Source organism: Oxyura jamaicensis, chromosome 3 (assembly GCF_011077185.1).
Source record: "Oxyura jamaicensis isolate SHBP4307 breed ruddy duck chromosome 3, BPBGC_Ojam_1.0, whole genome shotgun sequence".
Classification (NCBI taxonomy): Eukaryota; Metazoa; Chordata; class Aves; order Anseriformes; family Anatidae; genus Oxyura; species Oxyura jamaicensis.
This window is the reverse complement of record NC_048895.1, coordinates 46280434-46304528: the sequence shown is the minus strand read 5'-3', so window position 1 is coordinate 46304528 and position 24095 is coordinate 46280434. Positions and strand designations below refer to the sequence as shown.

General features: G+C 38.3%; 1 long non-coding RNA gene across 1 annotated transcript; it reads left to right on the top strand.

The window, feature by feature from the left end:
- The first annotated feature begins 10059 nt into the window (after positions 1 to 10059).
- LOC118165115 lies at positions 10060 to 23891 on the top strand. The gene is made up of 3 exons (XR_004749875.1): positions 10060 to 10090; positions 22997 to 23067; positions 23830 to 23891. It is a non-coding gene; the product is annotated as an uncharacterized LOC118165115 (long non-coding RNA).
- The last annotated feature ends 204 nt before the right edge of the window (positions 23892 to 24095 follow it).

The following is a 24095-nucleotide window of genomic DNA, read 5'->3' as shown; positions in this document are numbered from 1 at the left end:
GTAAGCTCATACCACACAGCTGAAGTCATGCTATCAGCTTTCCCTTGTTCCCATGCAGGCCCCCTGGATTTGAAACAGCATCCCATGACTGAAAGACTTTATAGCCTGCACAAATTCCTAGGGCTATCTACTGTCTTTGCCATGGATTGTTTCATTGGGGTCCAAAAATAAGTTGATAAAGTGGATAGAGCCAGCTGGGAACTGAAATTTTTGTTTGCAGGCAATTCATCATTTCAATAATTCTAGTTCCCAGTTAGAATAAAAGATACCTGTGGAATAAGTATTTCCTGCAATTGCAAATTCTTAAAAAAATAAATCAGTAAAGGACCATTGAAAAATATTTTGCTCTGAATCATTTCACTTTGGTTTTATATGACATTCTGTGTTGGAAAAGTACATCTTTGATATGTCTAATAACACACAGATAATGCATAGTATTAATTTACAATACTTTAAGCAACACATCAAAATGAAATGCTCTATCTTAATGGAAATACTATTTTGAATATTCACCATAAAAAGTCAAAAATCAAACTTCTGCAAAATACTTTGGTTTAAATGAAGGCACATATTTAATGGAGAGTTATTTTTCACCAACAGCTACAGGCTATACCACGATACATTTATTTGGCATATGAGAATAAATTTTTTAAAACATTCAGTGTCTTCCTTAACACTGACAGGATAACCATGCATACCTAGATGAGCAAAGACTACTTACTCTATAGATATGGAGTTTCTCTCCTTTCCATGTTATCCTCTGGCTTGATTTGGCTGGTCTCTGGCCATGCTGGACGTCAGAGCCCATGCCTCCTTTCCAATCACTGTCAGGCAGAAGCACAGATGTGACCATCCCTGTGGGCTGGCAGGGACCTGCCTGCATCGAGGCACTGAACTGTCTGGGGGAGACCGGCATTGCCTTGCAGCCCAAGAGAGCATAAGGAGGGGAGATCATCCACAGCTGCCTCCTTTTTGCTAAAAGATTTGTTTGTGTTTTGCAGCCCACCTAAAACCTGCTTGTTACTTTCATGTGCAAAAAACTCATGGTCAAAGTGGAAGAGACTTACCCTGAAGTAATTTTTCTATACATGTACATGCATACATATTTTTTAATTTGTACCTGTATGGACATATTGATATAAAATCCTCATTGTATTTAGACAGTTTCAGCCATAGTTTATGTTCAGGGAAAAGGTATTTTAGTGAAACCCCCAACCTTTTTGCTTTCCTAGATAATGGTGTTATTCCTTGGTATAGTTAGGAAACAAAATCTGGGGGCCTCTTTCAAAACAAGAAGGAAGATAACCACAGCCTACAAGAGCAAAGAGCACATGCCTGCCCACCCACTAACAGCTCTGCTCTTTAAGGAAGCCACTCCGAAGCAGCCCATGCCAAACCAAGAGAGGCATCACTTTTCCCCTTCTCACCAGTCCATGTGCAACCTCCCTCTTGTGCAAGTTGTTTTCCTGACTCCTACTCTTGGCAGGAGCTTCAGCTGGGAAAGCTTTTGTACCCACAGTGTCAGACAAGCCAAGCTACTTTACTTCAGAGCTGCAGCTAACAGGAAAATTAGCAAGAGCAGAAACTTAAAGGCAGCAGACAGGTTTATTGCCTCCAGCTACCAAGACACTATCAAAGATCCACTGCCTGACATCTGTGTCCATAGGAAGTCCTCTGCTTTAGATGCTGAAGCAGATGCCAGGCCTTCTTGGATCTTTGACAAGAAAGAAGACCTTTATACTTGTCTGCTTCCTATGGCTTAGATGCACTTCCTTATCATCTTGTCTCTGCAGCAATTTACTGCTTCATAAGAGGTGATAGCACCAATAAGTCAAAAAGCTCTTCACTTTGTCTTTCTCTGTGGGATGATTGTCATGTGAAGTCTGCTACTTTCTGCACTCTTGGCAGAGCAACTTTTGATGCTGTCAAGAGTATAGGAGCAAGGAGAGCATTTACTTGTAAAAGGGCAGGCATTGGGATTCATCTCTGAGGAAATCTTTATTTTGTCTATTCCACAGATAAGCAGCATACTAAAAAGGGGGGCTACAAGATACAGTTGAATTAATGGTCAACAAAGTTTTTCTCAGTGACAGGCAAGAGCAAATGATACTCAGTATATACAAACATTAGATGCTACCTTGCAGTAAGCCATTCATTCCAATCTGTACTTACAGACTAGCACCAGGTCCAGGGAGCCATTCTCATCTCTGCAGTGAACAACATGAAGGACTTCTTATTGGTACCAGTGAGAGAACTGACCCAACGTCTCCCACAAATCTATGCCAAGTCACCTCAGACAAGGCTAAACAAGAGGTCTGCACTAGGTCTGGAGAAGAGAGGAATATTTCTTTGTCTCAGAAGAAGCACAGGCTGAACTTGATGAGAGAGGAAAATGTTCCTGTCCAACAAACAAACAAACAAACTGCTTGGCCTTCAAACATATTTTGGCTAAATTTTTACAAGAAAACTAACCTGTCATTTCAAATGAAAATTTCATTTTTAATATTGAAAACTTGCCTTTGAAAAATGCTTGCAGATTTTCCCCCCTCCCCCCCCCCCCTCAAGGAAGTAAGATTTATAGCATCATGCTGCATCCGTGTCCTTTTGTGTCTGCTTACATCTTTCCTCAAGTTTTGAATCTCTTGCCTGAGCTCAACCAAATTTGACAAAGATACAGAGTCCTCAAAAATATCAAAGCTTGCACAGATTTTTTGACTATCTTCAGAAGAGCCCTGGCTGTGCAAAAAGGGTGAGACCCTGTTAATGCTTCTGGGAAGAAGGGAGGCAGCAGTGTGAGTTCCCCCATTAGACTTCAAAGCATTCACATGAGAAACAGACATTATAAATATTCCAGCATTTAGAGATTTTCCTCCAGAATTCTAAACAACTGCAAATTCAAATCCATAGGAAAAAAAAAAAAAAAAACACACTAAATCTACATCTTACAGAACTGATTTTCTCTTTTTCATCATACTTTTTTTGCTTTCTATCCCTAACTGTATTACAAAAAAAATGAAAGGCACATAACATTCTATTTTCTCCAGCTTCCTTTCTTTCTCTGCTCTTAGTTTTTCAAAACTCAGCCCACTCAGGAACAAGTTTCCAAATGGAAAAAAATGTGCAAGAAGATCTGTAACCGATGTTTACTAACTTTTTCAAAAAAAACGTTTTTGAAAGCAGACTTAGAAAAAAAATAAGCTTTGACTTATGAAACCCCCTCTTTTTCAGGTTAAGAAAAAGGTAAAATTACTAGAAGAAAAAAAAAAAAGAATTAAAATCCTTAATTTCCAAAACAAAAATGAGATTGTGAAAAAAATAATTCAAAGGTTCATTTGAATGCCTTGAAGTGAATAAAATTTAATATATATATATATTTATGTTTTAAGCAACAAAATTGAAATGCCCAAGATTTTGTTCTTTCCTTATTTCCTATATAAATGCAGAAGCATCCCCTCTAATAATTTTCCTGTGATAGGCTGTTCTTCTAAAACATATGCTTATCAGTGACACCTGATATATGTGACTGCAGCTTTCAATCCCTGAAGGCGGTTTGTTAAAAGTATGCAAGTTGATAATGGCTAACATGTATTTGTATCTTAATTTTCAGTGCCCACAAGGCACCTAAGTCTTTCCCTATAAACAACATTTAAATAAAGTTATTGGATGCTAGTAGCTGTTTTGCCATTAACTTCTCTTGGGCCAAGAAGGCAATGAAGATTTTAATTATGCAGGTCATTTGTGAGAAGCCTTCCCAAAGCCCAGCAACGTATGTCTTGCTTATTGAAATTTTCATTTTTTCACATATCTGATTACAAGCTATTTTTTTTTTTTTTCTTATGTGGACAGATGATTTGCTTTTGGATCAAGGCAAGGACTGGGATATTAAAAAAAAACAGTTTACCTAATTCCTGTTTGTCTGCTTTTCTGTGTGTCATTTTTTCTTATTTTTCCTATGAATATCTATTGTCTTAAGATAATCTGTTTTCTGAGACCAGCTGATCTGGGTAGCTTGATGAGATTATTTTCCAGGAAAACAATAAAGTGCACAGTGCAAATGGAGTTGCTTTAACAGCTATCAGGACAAGATCTGCGTAAAATTTCCCCGACTTTCTCTGCTGTTCTCACTATATGCCAAATCACAGTTTCAGGTGGTTGAAATAGATTCATTTCTTCACACTTTGATTTGTCTGCTACAGAACTCTGTGCTTTGTGAAAGCTCCTTCCATAGTCTGATACAAATTCTCAAGAATTTGGATTTACAGCATAAAGTTGTAAGAAAGCAGAGTCAGACCCTATGGCTCTCATTCAGGAGTATCCCTCTCTGGTATTGCACTGGCAGAGAAGAAATAAAGGAAGTAAAAATTGAAATTCCTTAGCGCCAGGTATAAGCAGTTCACCTATACAATCCGAGTACACTTCAGCCTCACAGATTACATTATTTAGACTGTCCTTCTAGACTGCATCCCTTGGTAGCCTGTTGTGGTGCTGACCCGCCCATGATGTCCTGCATGTGTTTTTTCACTCATTTGGCCTCATCTGCACCCCTCCAACAGCATAATTTCAACATCCCAAACCACAGGGGCATTGGGACCTCTCAGCTCCTTCTTGAGACCTACAACTCTGGACTGGTGAAATGGGCTGCATTAGCCCTCAGACCACAGAGCCTCGACCAGTCTCATGACAGCATTTACAGCTAGCTCACATTGAGCTCCAGAAAGTCTTTTAAGTTTTGCTCTGCACTGGTGAGCACCATACTGGCTCTGAAGCACGTGATTTTCCCAGATAGTTTTGTTGTTGTTGTTGTTGTTTTCTTTTTTTTTTTTTTTTTTTTCTTTTCCCCACTGTCCATGAGTTCACCAGCTCCATTTCAGAAGATCAAGAGCCCTCAAATAGTAGTGACTTTTAATTGCTACCTACCCATACTGGATTTGAACTGGTGACCTAGTGAAGAAAAGAGCCATTCCTGATCTCGTTACTCAACTCTTGAGTCCACCGTTCCCTGAAGAATGTGACTCATTAACTGAACTGCAATTTTGCTGACTGTATTTTTCCAAGCACTTCATAACCTACATGAAATTACAATATTTTCCCCATTCTCATTCTATGTATGTCAAATACTTATATATTTCCAGTTCTTTTGCTAGCTGGCCTCATAGGAGTTGTGTAAATGGCATTATCAAAATTGCATCTCCCTGATTCATTATTTCCAATTTTATAAAATAGCTGAGTTAGTGAAGACACTATCAAAGGGTTTTTTTAAATAAACATGCTTAATCTTCTGGAGATTAAAAGAGATAGTATGGGTGACATACAATGATTATTTTACTCGGATGCCATCAGAAATGCAATGTACAAGAAAAACACATCAAACAAATAAGCACAATAGAGAGCATTTCAGTGAGAAGAAAATCACTCTGCAGGATTTTCTTCAACACAGTGGCCTAAATATTGCCCTGTATGAAAAGGAAAATGAAAGAGGAATATATAAAAAAAGAGATTTATAACCCACAGTCTACTTAAAAAATGAACTACAGCTAATATCTAAACTCGTTTATTTTTAAATTACTACCTAGCATTTAAATTTGTCCAACAGACACAAAGATAATTTAAGAAGCTACAATAATTTAAAAAATAAGTTAAAAAGCTAGAAAGAAAAAAGCAAGGTGATCAATTTCTAGCAAGATGCAAATTTTTATTGATAAAAGTAAAATGATTAAGCAATGTGTCTCTAACCAGATATCAAGAAAATTCCACTGACTGTCTGATTATCTTAATATTTTTCACAGATAATATATTGGTGTGTAGAAAAAACACAAGATCTGCCAGTATAGAAATTCATGGGAGACGGTGTAGATTCAACTCTGTAGGAAAGGAATTCATTTAATAAATAACAAATCCTCCTGCTATTCATTCTGGCTGCAAAGGGATGTCTGAGGCAGAATAATGCCCAATTTTCATACACCGTGCTGGGATATTAGATTTACAGATGCTATTAGGTTCTGTCCAGGTCCAGTTGGTGTAACTGATATAAATCAACTGAAGTTAATTGAGCTATGCAGATTTACCTAGGTAGCTGTGCGAAAATCACATATTCATTTATAGCATGCCTGAGAAGCCAGAAGAAGAGTATTTTGAGGCATGTTGTGTTCTTTGAAGTTAGGAACCTGATTAACCCTTTCCAGCAGATGCAGCTTCTTTGTGGCTAATGGCTTTTCCACTGACTAAATATTTGGATTTATAATCCATAGGGCTCAAGCTTCCTGCCAGATTTTCACTGAGAGAAGAGCACATTTCTACTGTGTAATTATTCTGTTAATTAAGTTTTCACACATTTCAGTCACATGCACTGTGGCATTTCATCTGCCCCAAATCATTTTATGAAAGCAAAAAGGCAACGTAGAAAAAAACTCAGAAATGCTACCTGGATGATATATGCTTTCAAAAAAAAAAAAAAAAAAATAAAAAAAAAATAAAGTCATGCCTCTTGCCAGATGATCATCCAAAGAGCCATCTGACTAGCACATAGCCTAACTCAGTACCCACTGTTTTTGAAAGTGCCAAAGCCAAAGCCAGGGGTCTAAAAGACCCACGGATCACTCACAGTACTTGGGAAGGGAAGAGCTTTCCTTGTACCCAGTAAAAGACTGGTCTGGAATCCACTCCCACCCTGCCCCCTACTACCCCACAAACCCCCAGCCTCCGAAGCATTTCTGCTACAATAGCCTCAAGGGAAGCATGATTGTACTCTCACCTCCTGTAATTTTGTTTGCTTATCTGGCTTTGCAATAAAAGCTTCTCCTCACACAGGAGCTCCACCACATGTTTCTTAATAGTCACCACCTATGAGCCGTAAATGCTACCTCAGCATCAGGGAAGAAGAAATAATTGTTGGCTCAGGGTCTCAAATATCCAGATTTCCAGTGTGCAGTTACACTTGAATGCAAGGAGGACACAGAACCTCATTAACTTTCAGACATTACTTCTTTTCATCCCCTATATGTTTAGGAATCATGAAGTAGACCAGACTTGAGAAATGCTTCTTGCCAGTGATGGCTGGATGATTCTTACAGAGTACTGGGTGTTTGATGTTGTCAGACCAGATGGCTCTTGATAGCTAGTGTCTTCCTCTTCTATTAACCAGAGTCAAGAGATACCTAGATAAACTAGACAGAGGAATTTGGCCTGTAGGTTTACTGTCAGAATTTAATTTTCCTGTTGTTCTGTAGCTATACAGTACAAACAGTACTTCTCAGAAGTAGTAAAATACATCAGATTCTTGTTGGCATGATAAAAAAAAAATACCAGCTGTTCGATATTTAAACACGACAGTCACATATTTGCATTGACATGAATGAGAAAGGTTTCTCAGTCATTTAAATGGAGCTTGGATGAAAGAAACAGAACTAAATGTTTCTTCTATGGCTTTTTTAACACTGCCTGCAAGGTACTTTCCTGACTTCTCTTTTTTTTTAGCTTATCAATATGGATTTCAGATTTTTTTTACTTTTATGTTTAACACATCTTTTTTAAAAGTGAGTATGATCAGTTTCTAAGGATGTTACTTAGAGGTACAGTGGTACAAAAAGACAGTCACAGACTGGGAGGAAAGCTTTCAAAAGCCCATGGCAAATGACAGGAATGGAAAGCTGATCTTTCCATGGCAAACCTTTCCCTGGTACCTTGCAGATTATAACCAGCTGGTGCATATTGTAGTTTTTCATGGGAGCCAGGCAGTGCTCTGGACTCGGATAGGTCTCTATTACCAGTGTGGAAGACAAGCCCAACATGGTACAGTATTACCGTCACACATCAAAATGATCACCCTGAGTTTTACTTTTCCCTTCAGAAAGCACTTTAGCTCATTTATCTCACCTTTGAATCAGGCACCACTTCACTTTTGACTAAAGCTTAACCAAAGGAAAAACATGAGTACAACTGAGGAAACAAATCCTACCTGACTGAAGTCAAAGAAGAGTGGTTTTCTTCCTGATTTGAGGCAAGAAGCAGTTTGATCTTAATAATATTGTGCTATAACCTGCTCTCAAATTAGGACACTTAGAATTCTTCCACTTTTGTTTCTGCAGGTCTGCAGTAGGTGGTTCAGGTTTGGAATATGATTAGCAAGCTGTTCAAAAATACGAAGCTAAGAATAAAAGAGGCAATTAAGGTTACATTCAGGTAAGTGTGCTACTCTCTAAAATAGTAAGAAATCAAATAATTATACAGTTCAAGGATAATACATAATGGTGTCTCCCCTGAGAATCTTCAGTTCATCTCCTGGTCCTTACTTCTAATTAATCCTTCAATCCTTTTGTAGGTTAATACAATTAATAATAGCGATAAACCCTCTGTAGTGTTAAATCAATTGGATTTGCAGAACTTGCTCTTCCTTACTATGACCAGCAGGGGTCTGAGGAAACCCTGCCGCCCTCTTAAACCTTACTTCTAACATCAGCCAACGCCACACACTTAAACACCTCCTTTTAACTGCACCGAAGGTACTGAAGAGGGGAAATCAGATTAGTTCAATATTTCGTTAAATGAAGATTACGCAAATCATGTTTGAATCCCCCTGCCACCACACACACATCTTTAAATAGTACTACAACTATCCAAAACTCATACTGCCAACACATCCTGAACGGCACAGAATCACAGAACGTTCTTTCAAAAACTTAACTTCAGATTTATAACAATATATATTATCAATAACAAAATATATATTCTGTGCCTTTCAGGATGTGTTGGCAGTATGAGTTTTGGATATATGAACGTGTATATATATATATATAAATTTTTCCCCACAGCAGTTAAAGAGGGAAAGGTTCTGCAGGTTAAAGGACATTTATTTCTTTTCTCATTCTTATATTTCCAGGTCTTTCCAGCTGGATGTGAAACAGCAGTACATAGACACTGCTCTCCCTGCCACTGGATATTTCCTCATATGCTCATTAGCTTTATGAGTTTCATATTACAGTTGCATATTTACCTATGAAAAAATAGACTTTCCCTTTAATCACCGACATACGTATAGTCAGGACCTGGTGTACATTTTTTTTCCTGATCACACATGAACCGTATATGTAATATTGGGTCCTGTGCTCCCTTTCATACCTCCCTTTTATGTTTCTGCTTGCTCCTTCCATACTCATTGGGTTGTCCAGTCATTCAGGGTCACACCAGACATCTCAATGGAGAATCTCAAACAGCACCTGACTGGTAATAGGTCCTTTAGCTTCCAATGTCCTACTGACCTCAGCACCATGGATGCACCATTTTGCCTTTTCACCAGCTCATAGGTGTTCACAGCCCACTGGATCCTGTCCTTCACTTCTAGATAACTTCTTGCAGGTGAGTATGCACCTCCAATTGAATCCATCTCCCATCAGAGACAGAAGGAGGACTACTGATGGAGTACCTCTGTGAGACTCATATTTCCCCAAAAAAGACTGGTATTGTAATTGTCCCCTACAAACTGCCCTGTCCTGGGGAGTCTGAAGGCCTGCACTCAGCAGTAGGTGTTACTTATTCTCCTTTTTACAGAATCTCAGTTTTCTAATTGGATGGTTTAGTTTTGCTGGCCCATGGAGAATCTGTGTTTGTTTGTGTGGGTTTCTCTCTCTATATGCATTCAGTAAAAACAGCAGAATGACACTAGATATTCTTGGTTAAGATTTGGTTATGGAATACAAACACTGAAAATTCAGAAGCAAAAGAGACATTTTTAAAGGGTTTTTGATTATTTATATTCCCACTGTCCTGTATCACTGTGTTCAGCTTTCTGTGGTTTCTTTCTCTATTTTCAAAAACACCTGTAGAGCAATGAAGGTCTTACGAGGTAACAACCTTCATCTGTGTGGTTATACATTCACAACGTGACTGCAGAGTAGAAGCCTGAAATGAAAGGGCTTATTAATAACATTTTTATTCATACAGAAGTAAGAAAAGGCTTTGTCTGTTCATCCCTTGATTGTCTTTTTCTTTTCAATTACCTTTTCTAAAAGGAAGTTTAATGTTTTCTCTGGATTCCTACAGGTCTCCAGTCTAAAATAAAAGGAAAGAAAACCAAACAAATCACTTTCATCTTCAGGTGGGTTTTCCTGTGACTTTTTCCCCATTATTTTATCTCTTTGGTAAAAAAAGGATCTGGTATAAACTAACTTGAATTTAGAAAAGTTTATGGACTCGTCTCCTCTTCTGGTGACACTCCCCCACACTGGCCACCTAAAACCAGGACATTTCCCCAGTCTGGGACCTCAAAGATACCTGACACCTGTACTTACCAAACAGGAGACCGGATCCTAATTCTCCCCTCTCACATTGCTCCTTTGCCTCCTGCCTCCACCAGCCTCCATGCTTTATACTCTTAAATCTCCAGTGAATTGTGCCCTGTAGAATTCTCATAGATCTCATTTTGCTGCAGTCCTGATTACACCCCATCTTCTTCTGTGCTGGGGCAAAACAGTCCATAATTTGTGAGGCTTTCACAATGAGATGAGGGTTTGTAAACTCAGTGAAATCTAATCTGAAATTGTAATGCAACCTCCTACAAAAATACAGCAGGAACATGTCCAGCCTACACAAATTTACTTTCCAATCAGCCTGTGTGCAATACTATCCTATAAAAACAGTTCAGCAGGATGTAGAATCTTTCCAATGAAGTAGGTCATACACTTCAGGACCCATTGAGAATGTAAGGTGCCCCAAAATCTAATATAAATGAATATCAAATCTTCATGATTCTTGGGCCTTGGCTAGAGTCTAAAAGGAGATTTGAGTAGAAAGAGAAGAGTTCCTCCAGACAGGTCTGTATAGATGGTAAATGATCCTTGACTCAATTTCAAACTGAATTTCTAGCCCAGGGCAGAACTTTCTGACAGTATGCAGAAAGACATCTCACAGCACTGTGACACTGAAATAAATCATCAACATTAATTTATCTTTGCCGTATTTATTGTCTAGATTTTCTGTTTTTATGGAATTGACATTAATACTAGTTTATACATGTATTACAGCAGATCATCTATATTTCAGCTTAGTGACAAAGTCCAATAAGTGGAGTTTGTTGAATACTAATTAACACTAGCCCCCAGCACAAAACACAGCTTTTTTTTTTTTTTTTTCTTAACAAAAACAAAACAAAATATAAATAATATGGTGTTTGACTGGTATAAGAAGAAATGGTACTATTTTTTTTTTTTCCCTTTTTAATTGGGATTGTTAGTAAAATAATTATCAAACAAAAGTTCTTAAATGCACTTTCTGGAAAGCAAACACACACACACACAAAAAAAATTGATACCTGTAAATGTGTAAAAAGCTGCAATCATTTGAGTGGTTCTTTAAGCTCTCCAAAGACAATTATATTCTCTCATCAAAGGACTGTAAATGATCTTCTGACTGACTGGGGACAATCAAGATAACTTTGAGGGACTCTAAGAAAATAAATGCTTTAGGGATGTGCAAAATATGCTATGTTCTGATTCCTACATGTCAAATGGAGGAATAATCCACTTGGAGAAGGGCGACATACAGTCTGAAATTCAGACGTTATTAGTATATCTCAGCATCTTGTTGCTCTTGAGCTAGAACACAAGTTTGTATGCTTGGTTGTCTTGCCAAGGCTGCATGCTCTCACCTCTCCCAGAAATCTTCTTCATCAGTCTTTAAAGTGTCCTGAGGGTCATCATGACAGGGAAGGAAAAAGAGGCAGGAAACCAGCTGATTTCTGATGGGTTATTCTGTTTCCTCTCTGATTATGTTTTGTCAGATTGCTAAGACGCTCTGTTATGAGTAAGCTTTGGATAACTACCTCCTTTAGAGAGACAGTCTAGATTTCCTTGGATATGTACTCTTTGCAGTAGAGTTGGCACCCTGGGAAAATGAGTGCTTAAGCAACTATTTTTCTAGCTTTGTAATTCTATCTTACTTTTTATTTCCCATAATTCTTCTTAAATTTGATACTTTAATAAGTAACCCACCTTCTCCTTGCAAGTCAGAAAGCTATTATTTTTTAGTAAAGTCAGCTGATTGCTGCCAGCCTTCTATTTAGTGGCTATTTCAAGTGTTTATCCCAGTCAACTCCTATTGATAGCTTATAACATTGTCTGTAAAGAAAGATACAACTTCACAGTGAACAGGTCTACATCACCTCATACTCTCTGCAGTTTCACTTAATCCTCTTGTTCTCTAGTCCAGCGTGCTGTAGGAAGCCCAGGTTTTCAGGAAGCCCTTTTGTTCTCATAAAAAAATAATACACTCCTTGTCATCAAGCCTAGACTATGCTGGGCTGGACCACCTTCATTTTGTATACAGAGAAGGATGGCAAACAGAAGGATGGCAATACCACAGAAAGGAGTGACACTGTACCTTACCTTTTTTCCTCACTTCCAGCATTTCCCATGTGTTGGCATGACTGCTTAAGCTGCTACAGAGAAAGCTGGATCAGTGAGAGAATCTGAGTAAAAACTGATCCAACATAAAGAGAAGAAAATCAGTTTTAACTTCAGCAGGTTTTCTCTCTTTACCTTGAATGCAGCTGCATTGGGGAAAATTTCACCCAGGTTATTGTTAATGAGCACTGGCTAAACAGAATAATTAATGCATGCACAATTTCTATGCTTAAAAGTACCTTTTCATTTTGGCAACAAGCTTGTTTGAACATTATTTGTAAGAGGTTTGGTCTTGTGGTTAAATGCCAGCAGGTATGCAAATAAAACCTTGAGAGTAATTGCCTCAAGAAGCCAATCAGAGCATGGTAAAATCATCAAAAAAAATCCCTGCACTGTCCTGTTTCCTGACATTGGGTGTCTTGGGTGTCATTGAGGTTCTACATTCACTTTGCTTTAAGAAAGCAGAGATAAATGACACTGAAATATCAAATTAATTGTTCTGCAGTGAACAGCCCCTCTGCCAGATGTATTGGATTACTCATTAACTGACCGTCATTCCTAAAAGACTTTGCTCTCTAAATTACACTCAATTAATTGCAATTATCCTTAATCTGAACCTAAGACCCCTCTCCTCAAGACATAATGAAAAGAAGTTTGGACATTAATCTCTCCCCATATATATAGTTTTTTTTTTTATTATTATTTTTTTTTCTTTTTTTTTCCCTTTGGTGCAGTAGCCCTTCATAATCTAAGCAAGAGTGTCATTATACTAACCTCAGGCACAGAAATCTGAATCTATATTGAATGACCACATAAGATTAATGTCTTACTACCACACACAAACTCCTCTGGAATTTTATACTTGGGCAGCTAAAATGGCAACCTTTTTGACAGAGAGAAAACAGTTTAAATACTGATCAACGCATCTGACACAATTAATGTAGTTTGAACATCTTGGCAAGATCATTAAAAATAGAATTAGCTGTTGAGTGATAGCAGAAATGTAGCATTCTTAAGGACTTCTTATTTCTGGAGCTTATCACATGCTCCGCTGAAACTCATTAATGTATCTATACTGAAAACTGTGATTTTAGAGAAACTGAAAATAAGATTTTGTATGTCTATTTATATGCAGATTATTGCAAAGAAAATGAATTACCATTTGTTCCAGGAAATGCAGTTTGGTTGGGTGTTCACATATAAGATAAATAACTAAAGTGGGATGTGGTAAACAACCAAGGTAGTTTTATATCAGAGATTTTCCAGACAACACAGATTTTTGTCTCTAATCCAATAGTATGGATTAAGAGTTTGTAGTTGACCTTGGTGGCTAGAGTTTAGAGACAACAATATCTGCAATTTAGATGCCAGATTCTTACAGCCTGTCTCTGCTTCGGGCACTAGAAACTTTAGTCTAAATAAAATGGGATCCTCCCTTGTCATGGCACTATGCGCCAATAGAAAAGAGGGACTGGCCAGTTGGAGCATGTTCCTCAAGCAGAAGCCGGTAGTTTTCTTCTCAAAAACCATTCAGGGCTCTATCTTTCTTTTCTTTGAAGGCCTAGTAAAAGGAAAAGGGTGAATTATGTAACAGTGGAGGTGATGACCGCAGCATATATTCACTTTGCATTTAATGTAAAATACACAAGTATCCTATAGGGTAAACACCGATACCTGAGGTTTGTTCTTTCCTTCTACTCATGTCCCATTTCTCAAATATAACATTACCTTCATTTTTCTCTGCCTTTCACCCTATCACTCTTTCAGTCCCAGTAAACATTCTCGATTTCTCCTTCTCACAATAGAAACATGAGAGAGTACCTCTCACTTGTACGTGGTATTTGGGATGCCTTCCTTGGTGGTGGCAAATGTAGTTTTGAATGTCCTCTGATCAAGGAGTGAACTGAAGCCAACTCTCCAGTGAGACACTATCCTGTCACCATTAAAATGAAGTTGTATTTTGAATTCTGGGGGAGTCAATGCAGTTGGTAAAGCTAGATAAATTATGAAATCATCTACTGGTTAGAACCACTCAGAATGCTGAGGGGAAGTTTTGAGTTTCCCCATAGAAATCCTTATTTTCCTTCCACCTCTCAGAGCCTTTTCCATACTGAGGATCACACAATGCTGCTACTCTTTGAAAAGTTACTAGTTTGTGAATCATTTTTAATTACCCCTGTGGAGGACCAAAATTTATCTAAGGACAGCAACCCAATTGCCAAAGTAAATAATGAGGCATTTTTTTTTTTTTTTTTTTTTTTTTTTTCCTGAGTAGGGGTAAAAAAAAAAATGAAATGGTATTAAATGGTATTGCCCCTTGCCTTTCACAGGGGGGTGGATGATGGCATCAGTAGATGAAATAACTTGAGTAAATTCACACAGGAATTATAAGACAAAACTGGGAAAAGAAGCCAATGTTCAAGGCCCTGGTGGTGCCTTAGCCCCTAGCCCCATCTGTTGAACTGACCTTTTCTAAACAAAATAAAATATTTCTCTGATTTTTCTGATGCTCAGAAAAAAACATGTAAAAAACAGAGGGCTGGCAGAATCCTCTCCAAACCCTTTTCATTTTCAGGCATAGTTGTGCTGAAATAAAGGATGAACTGCAACCAAGGATTCAAATTCTGGTCTTTCCCTATCTCAAGAGTAGAAAAGTCTAGCCAGACTAGATTTCTTTTGGCTATAACCCAGCCTGTGTGGCTGGTGCCTTCAGGGGGGGCACCATACTCAGTTCCGCTCATGCTCCATCCCACCCTCTGTGTATGCCTAGGGAGTAGCATGAAATACTGGCCCCGTGTCTCTCTATCTTTCCTCTGCAGCAGCACTTGCCATGGCATTGGTAATGAAGGCACTGAAAATGTCACTGGCCGCATGACGCTTCTCCCTTGTCTACCTTCAATTTTCTTGTTTCTTTGGAGTACATAGGAGTGCTCAGAGTGATTGTGCCATATGAAATTCGATAAAATTTGTAATATATAACAAATATTTATGTGCATGTATATACACATATATGTATAAATGTTCTTAATATTAGTATATTTATTTATTCTACTTCATATTTCATTTGCACTGTACAGACTTCTAAATCTAGTCTCAAATATTTCTTGACTAAGACTCTGAATGTCCCTTTAAATTCAAATGTCAGTGTATTTGTTTGGGCCTACTTGCAGAACAAACCAGCTGAGAAATGGAGCATGAATTCATTAGCAAATCATACCCACCAGAACTGACCTTAAAACCTGCATGAATCAAAAATAAAGACTTAGCTTGGCTGACTTCTTCAGTGGAAAAGGAGAAGCTAACCAGCACAGTCTGGGGGCATGATTCACAAAGAAAAAAAATGTTGTTATCAATCTTGTAACATCACATCAAAAACAACGGTGTAAAAATATAGGAATAAGTTTCTGAAACCATTTTCATAACTGTGACAGTTTCTTACCAGCTTTTTTAAAAAAATGCACAGGTAGGCTCTATCAGTATGGAACTAGAGAGTCACATAATGACAGCCTACGCGTTTTCACTTTAGGGAAGAAAGTGTTTTACAGCATAAAAGAAATGGCTGCAGTGACCCAGGGGAGCTGCCAATGTTTCCTGGATGAGGACAATTAACCAAAACAGTATCATTAATTTTGCCACAGGTTTTAAATGATCTAGAAAGCAGAATACAAACTTCGTCTTAATAGACTAAAGTTAGACTCTGCAACAGAAGGGAATTTCAGTAAAATCCTGCAGCAGCCAGGGCTGTGAATGAGAAACCAACACACCTGCAGGGATAGTTATGCACAAATCTTAACGGTGCAACTGAACTTCTGTTATCTGGGTTCAGAAGGGAATAGCCTAGACCAGAACAGACCAACACTGCTATGTGGTCCAGCTGGCACCAGTGTCATGGCTTGAATCCTGGAGATCTTACAACAGCAATCACCTGCACAGTGCCTTTCCTTCCTACAAGGGTCTCCTGACATACAGATTTGCATCACAACAGGCATTGCCCTAAGTAAATATTAGCTCCACTTCTCAGATAAAGAAACAGAGGTCCATGACTTATTCCTGCTTATACCCCAGTCTCCAAGGAATGGTCCCTGCTGAAATTTCATTCCCACCTAACTGTGCTTACAGTGACTTTAGAAATTAGCAGCTTTGTGAGCCTCTTAGCCTTGTAAGTTTGAAATCCTTGAGAAGAAAAGAGCTAGACACAGAAGGCAGGAACCAAAAGGGAGAACTGGAAAAATTCCATGCTTATCGGCTGACTCCAGGCACTACCTTGCTCAGCCCTGCTACTCCACAGGTGCAGGCAGGGCTCTTGCTCAGGAGAACAACCCTTGGCTGCCTGTAGCGACAAGGCCTGTAGTGTTCAGGCTGGCAGCACTCCAGCCTGTGCAATAGAGGCTGTGGTATACACAGATCCTAGATGATTATAACTGCAGTGCTTTAGTCAAATACTTGTGCCAGGGTATTGTTGCCTGCCCCTGCCATTTGCCAGGGGAGCATGAGGTTGTGATGGACTCATGCACCTCACCTGAGAGCATGCCAGATAGCTGAAAAGCCACAGTGACAAGATACCACTTTCCAAGAGATTATTATTATTACTATTTTTCCAGGAGTGGTTCTTCTCTCTCTTTTAACTAGATAACAGGGACCAATTAAAGTAATGAGCTTCACACAGTATCTCCCTTGGCTAACAACAGCCTGTATTAATGTTTGCAGAAGTGCAGGGCCATAAGATTTCTTGTTAGATGTTAGCACTTTGCAACATAATTCAACATTCTGAGAACTTCTCCATATTATTAGACTAGTGCCTTTGTCAGGTATAACTCACCCACCTGTTTCCCATGGCTGACTGTATCCCACTGCTCTGGGATGTGAGCACCAGTACAGCTGTTACTGCCCAAGGCCCAATTTCTGATAGAAGAGCCATGGAGATATGAATCACAACCAGGCAGTTTCTCTTACATGAAGAGAGCTTAATTTGCAATCATCTCATTTTAATGTTTTTGTTTGCACTTTAGACATATGTGGAGAGATTTTTTCCAATGGGGGAGGGTTAAGCTAACAGAATCCTTTCAAGTTTGATCTCTCTCAACCTGCTAAATCAGTTTTAGAAAGGAAGCCAAAAGTTTCTTTCTTTTTCTTTTTTTTTTTTTTTTTGTGCTAGCTCGTTTTCATAACTGTTGTAATAAACAGTGATGAAGAAAATTTCTCTGTTGAACTTGACAAGCTTCTGCTTTCAAAAAAAAAAAAAAAAAAAAAAGTAACTGTTTACTTTGGCTTGGATGCTTCCAGCATGTTCTAATTACAACTCTTATTATACTCTTGTAAAATGCCAGACTTTCAAATGTGTTGTAAATGCAAACCATGAAAAGAAATTATATGTGGCGATAGTACCAAAAAAAAAAAAAAAAAAAAAAAAAGATTTTATTGACTTATTCAGTTCCTGTTCCAGTGGTCAATCAGGCAGGTGTAATGTCATGATGCATGCAGGCCCTAGAGTTTGGATCCAGATCTGAATCTGCTTGCTTTCAAAATCAGGATCATTCTAGAATTGTGGCTACTATCCAAGATCATTGCTGAATCTAAAACTAAGGTACTGTTCCACATTCTAGACTCACTTTTCATAAATTGATTTTGGGCATTTTTTTCAAATTCTGGTGCCTCATGTTAAACCGCTGGGATGATTTATGAGCCTTTCTGAACCTGAAGAATTGTAACAGATACCTCAGGCTCCAGTTGTAGACTCACGCTATAGCTTTCCCTTATGATTTGGGTCTCTGCTTCATTATTACAATATAAGGTCAGAATCACAGCCAGTGAAAACTGTCTGGACATCTTAGTGGGACATCAGTACAGCAACTACCCAAGGATTCCCCTCTACCACCAGCTCTCACTCAAGGACCATGCAAGAACCATGATGGACAAAGGAGGAGCACTGTGTTTAGGTAGAAGGAATGGACAGAGCACTTCAAGCATAGACCAGCACCTTATGCAAGAAAACCAAGCTAAAAATAAAGGAGACTAGAGCTCTGGTTACCTTGAATTAAATGCCTGCAAACTTCCAAAATGTTGAGATCAGAATCAAGGTGGTATAAATCAGGACTTTTGCTGTTTTGAGGAATCTTATAAGTTTTGCTATATTTCAACAGCAATGTGTGCAGAATAAAGGCATTCCTTCAGATTAGGAACTATTATTTCTCTTTGGAAGAATCTAGTTGACTGAAACCAGGTTTCAAACTCTGAGGAAGCAAAATCAATGTGAACAAGGCTACAACACCTTGGCAAATTCAAGAGGTCTACAGATTGCTCCAGCTTTTCATCTTACTTTAAGGTGCATAAATATTCCTCTACTAATCATCATTCTCTCCTTATATGATTACTCCTCAGCTTTAGACAGAGGCTGCTAAACACTTTGCAGAATTGATGCTTGTAAATCATAACACTGGAATCATCTCCAGCTGTCCTCCACCTTGAGAAGAAAGGACTTGGGACTCATATAGAAAGTTATTAGCACTTGATCAAACAGATCAATGGAAATTCAATAACAACATCAAAGATGAGTACTGGAGTCCTAGCAAGCCAGAAGACCTTCACATATGAAAATGACATGTCAACGTTACAACAAAATCTTGCACCTATGTATCACTTCATCTCCAGACATCCCAGGCTATATGAAATGAGGTAATTTCACACCATCTGCACCAGATCATCTTGGCGTTATTATCCATGTTTTAAGGATGAAGATATTTGCAAAGACTGGCCCTGTAAGGAGTTGCCGAGATGACGCACAGCTGACACCAGTGGAAAGAGTGTATGTGACATGGCAGTGCAGCGTCCTAGCTGATCGTACCAAAGGCCCAGAGACAGTGCCCAGAATAAAATTTTACCTACAGAATGCAGCTCTGTTCAGCAAGTCAATTAGATATGCCCTTAAACTTGACCATGTGCCTTTCTGTTCACTGAAACAGAATACAGGACTCCTGGTAACCAGTCTTTTGCTGAAAGCATTATTCTTGTCATTAAGAATAACTTAGTTAAAAACTAGAAGGAAACAGTTCTTCCAGATCAATCCAGAGGGCAATTTCATCTTTGATTTTGCTGCTTCTACTCAAGTGAGTGAGAGTTTTGGCTTTAAATTCAGTATGATAAAGATCAAGATCTTAAAGCACATACTCAGTTTTAGTTGATTCAGTAAAAGAGTTAGACAAGTTTTTGCACTCACCTGAGATTTCTGCTAAACAATCCCTCTCATTTTACTGCCAGGTGTTCTGTACAGTCTGTGCTTTTCCACCTCAAAACTAAATATAATCATAATTAAAAAACAAAACAAAGCAAACAAACAAACAAACAAAAACTTCTCCAAAGACATTTGCAAGTTTTGAGAGACTCCTTTCAACAGATATTTAGTAACAGTTGCAAGTTGCTCACAACACTCTGAAACCAGCTATAGGCAATGATAGCTTTTATTGAAGAAATTTAAATGACCATAATTATATTAAATTGCATTCTCTTATACTTGGAACTTGAAATTGGAGCTGTGCTGAAAGGAACAGATAGTGCATAGATGTTAATGCAATGTACACTAATACTTGAAATTAAAAGCCACAAATTACACCAGTCATCTTTGCTTACATAAGGAACTATTGATCACTTAATCATTTGTTAATGATCATACCAAGACAAGATAGCCACATGGTAAAATATATATTATTGCCATAGGCCAGCCCAAATTCCAATTTAGGTAAACCAATGACACTGTACCACATTTACTTCCCCCTGTGGTGTTGATCTGATCTGCTGTTTTCTTCATTTCAGCTTATATGCTGTTACGGCATGTTGCTAGGCATTATTAAATACTTTGAGATGGCAGTCCTCCCATTTTCATAGCAGGTGACATCCTCTAATGTAAAATAACACCACACTGCTAGTGTCTAAGGGAGCTACACTAAGTAGCTTCGGGTTGAAAATTTGACTCACTGGGCTTAGGTATACAACAGAATTAATTGGTATAATGTAATAGTGAGGAGAGTAAAAAAGGAAAACAAAATAAAACAACACACCTACATTCTCATAGTAACTTTAGCTCAACCTCACTGCAAAAATTTCTAGGGCGTTTAGGAATTTAAGCATTAAACTTAAATACCAGTGTTTGGGGCTTAATTGATAGTCACATTAGAAATCACAACTTTGGCAGTAACTTGCTGGAAAAAAACAAACAAACAAACAACCTTTTTAAACAAAAATATTATACATTATATCTATTTGATCTGTCTTCCTCAAATCTTGCTAGCACATTAACTCCCTGAAAGACAGACCAATTTTGAAGCAAACTAACACAAGACCCCACAACTCCTCAGGGCACAGAACACTCTCTGCATGACCCGAGGGGATGCTAAAGGCACTGATAACCTTGAGGTACATTCTAGATTAGAGCATAATGAGAAAATTTACAGGAGTCTTTATTTCAAGTAAGTCACTGTCCTATAATCTAGTCTAAACCTTTCCATTACCTGCATATCCCTCCCTACACACATGTACACATTCTTAAACGCACCTGTCAGCAAATTAAGCCACAGACCTATAATACTAAGGATGTAATTATATGACTGTTGTGTATGATACAAGGCCTGCCTTTTCTGATTATATTCCCTCCCTGATTAACTTAACTCTTTCAAAGGTTAATTTGTTCCAAACCATTCATTTCCTATAACATTTAACAAACAAACAAACAAAAACACACATAGTTAGAAACAGCAGAGACCACAGAACAAGTAAAACCTCTTAATTTCTAAATGAAATACAACAAGGTCTGCACATTAAGAGAGAATTTTCCATTCTTTTTTCACAAGACTGCCTAATATTGTGCCCCACCAAATTCTCCTTCGATGTTCCCCCTACTGGCAACTGGGACAGAGAAGCAACAGTGTGGAAAATCCACCCCACCTACTTCAGAAATTTGTACCAGAGAGAAAGGATCAATTGATTTTTAAAAGTGCTTGTCTCTCTCTACTGGTCACAGAGGAAGGTGTGATGATATGCTTAGACTGGACAGTCAGCTTTTCCAAAATTTGTAAGGAAAGAATCCCTCCTTAAAATATTTACTAAAAGGCTCATGGTTTAGATGAGCAAAATGATTTTCTTCAAAAAGGTAATAGATATACTACAAGAAGATGCACACAGTTGGTACTGTCCTGCTCTACCTTCTCACCGTGTCTTTGCTTGAGAAATAATGTCCAAAGGATGACAAGATTCCTTGGAGAATGTCACTTTTCAGTATATCAGCCTTGAGGCTTTATCCTTCAGAAGAGTCCATTGGCATTGTTTCCTGAGGAACGGATGCACAAAGGACCAAGTCTCTCATCAGTACATTTGCATACCTTAAAATGAGATTTATTGAAGGTTTTGACTGCTTATTAGATAGACCATGATATCAAAGTACATTGCATTCCTGGTTCCCTTTAAGCACATTTTTGTAGGGATTCAGGAGAGAGAAACTACAGAATACATTGGTAGTGCAACATGAACTAAGTTATGCTCTCTATTTACTTTATACTTCACTAGTTTGTGATATACATACCTAGCTACTGCTTAGAAAGACCAAGCATATGAGGTCACCCTCTTAAGGAAGCAATCACTTGGATAATCTTGTTTTCTGTCTTGTTTTCTCTGATTTCCTGCAAAATCCATCAAATTCCCCTCTTCAGAGAGATCACTTGCTATTAATCTCTATTGCAGGAGAATGCATATCCTCACTCACACACTCAAAGAAAAGTTGAAAATTAGAGCAGTCTGGAAAACAAGAATTCCCTTTTTCAAAACAGAATGAAATTTTTGCCTTTCAAACTTATTCTCTTCTGAGAAGAAGAGAGTAGAAAAATCATCCCACCAGCTGAAGTTTACAGCCTTCACCTGAGAGGCACAAGACCCAGCCTCTGGATGGACTGCTCACAGCAGCTTTCTGAATCTGCCACTTTTATGCCAATTGGAGGTTCTGACTCCCTCATTCAGCCACTGTCAGTGCCTCCCTTTACAGCTCTTTCACTTTGTATACAAAATTAACTGCTCCTCCGCCAAGAAACAGGATCATACAAAGCTATGTAAAGCTCATGTAAGTTACTCTCCCTTGTCCAGTCTTAAGCAAAGTGTTTGAGGGAGCACAGACACAGGGAAAGGATTGTCCAATTAATCCAGATATCCCAAGACAAAAAAAAAATAAAAAAAAAAAATAAAAAAATCAAAAAAAAGAGGAGAAACATTTGTAATCAGTTGCTGCAGTCTGATTTTTGGAAGGCATGTCTTGAGCTGAGGTGGTTTGAAGGTGGGTAAGAGCAGTCAAGAATACCTATAGTAACTTCAAATCCTGACAAAGTGCTCTGGGGGAACTTTTGTACCTTGATGAGCAGCATGCATTTTAGAAAGCTTCAAGTTTGTTGTTTGTCTTGTTCAAGATCCCTTTGGATTCTGGTGGCTGCAGTTTTATTAAAAACTGCCCCTATTGTTGTGAGGGCTCCTGTGCTGAAGGCCTCAGGTTGAATGTGTGCCTTTACAAGTGACTTGAAATCACTCAATGTCACACTGACTCTTCTGTTTCATTTTCTGCTTACTGAGCGCAGAGCGGAGATGGATGCTTTCACTGGATCTGTCACCTGCAAAGCCTTGGAGGGAGCACCCAGAAATAAACATGGTAATTTTTCTTTCTGCCCTACTGATCCCAGTGGAAGTCAACTTCTTCCTAATGCTCCTAGAATGTTCTGTGTTTAAAGGAAAGAGATGATCTCACCTATCCTTTTGCACATATAAATGCTACATGCTTTCTTTCCACCAACTCCCAGTACAGAGAAAGCTCTTTCTCTTGAAGGTAGCCAGATCCACATTGTGCCATTCCAAGACTTGAACATTTGCCCTCATTGGACTTCCAGAAGAGTTCAGATCCATCCCAGTAGGAACAGTAGGAACAAAGACCCACTCTGAATTATTTTCACGTTATTCTTCTCAACTCTTCAATTTGTTACCCTTCATTTTTCTTTACTTTTTTTTTTTTTTTTTTTCCTTTGAATTTGTGTGATGCCAGTGATCAAAACTTGCTCCCTTCTGACCGTGGAGGTATACAGCTCTCAGAGAATATACTCTTCTATAGTGCCCATCAGGAGCCTCTATGAAAAGCCAATTATCTTCTCTAGATTTTCATCAGATGGTGTTAAGTTTAAAACGAATAGAGAATAACCATTTTGATTGTCTCTGGTTGTGTAGAATTAAAGATCTGAGGCTATAAAGGAAAAGGCAGTGAGAGATCTCTTCATAGGTCATTCTGTGTAAGGCCAAGTCAGAAAAGAGACACTCTTTAGGACTGTATTTTTCCACATATTCTGGAATGCAGAAATTGTAAATGTTCCCTCCATGACACTTCCTCTATCTGAATAATTTTTGTTATTTTTTTTCTCTGCAGAAGTTGTTTGGATCATGGGATTAAAAGACCAGGATAAGTCAAACCTTTCCAAAATGCATGACAACAACAACAACAACAAGCTAAAAACCCCACACCTTTCACCATCAATATTAATAAAAAAAGAAGATGATATTTTACTTTCTAATTTGTTGGGGTTTTCCTCTCCTGTATGCCATCTCCTTGTGTGGCAGTCACTACTAACTGCGATGCAGGGTTGGTTGGTTTTCAGTTTTCTTTTTGGTGATATATGCTTTTTTATTAAGAGT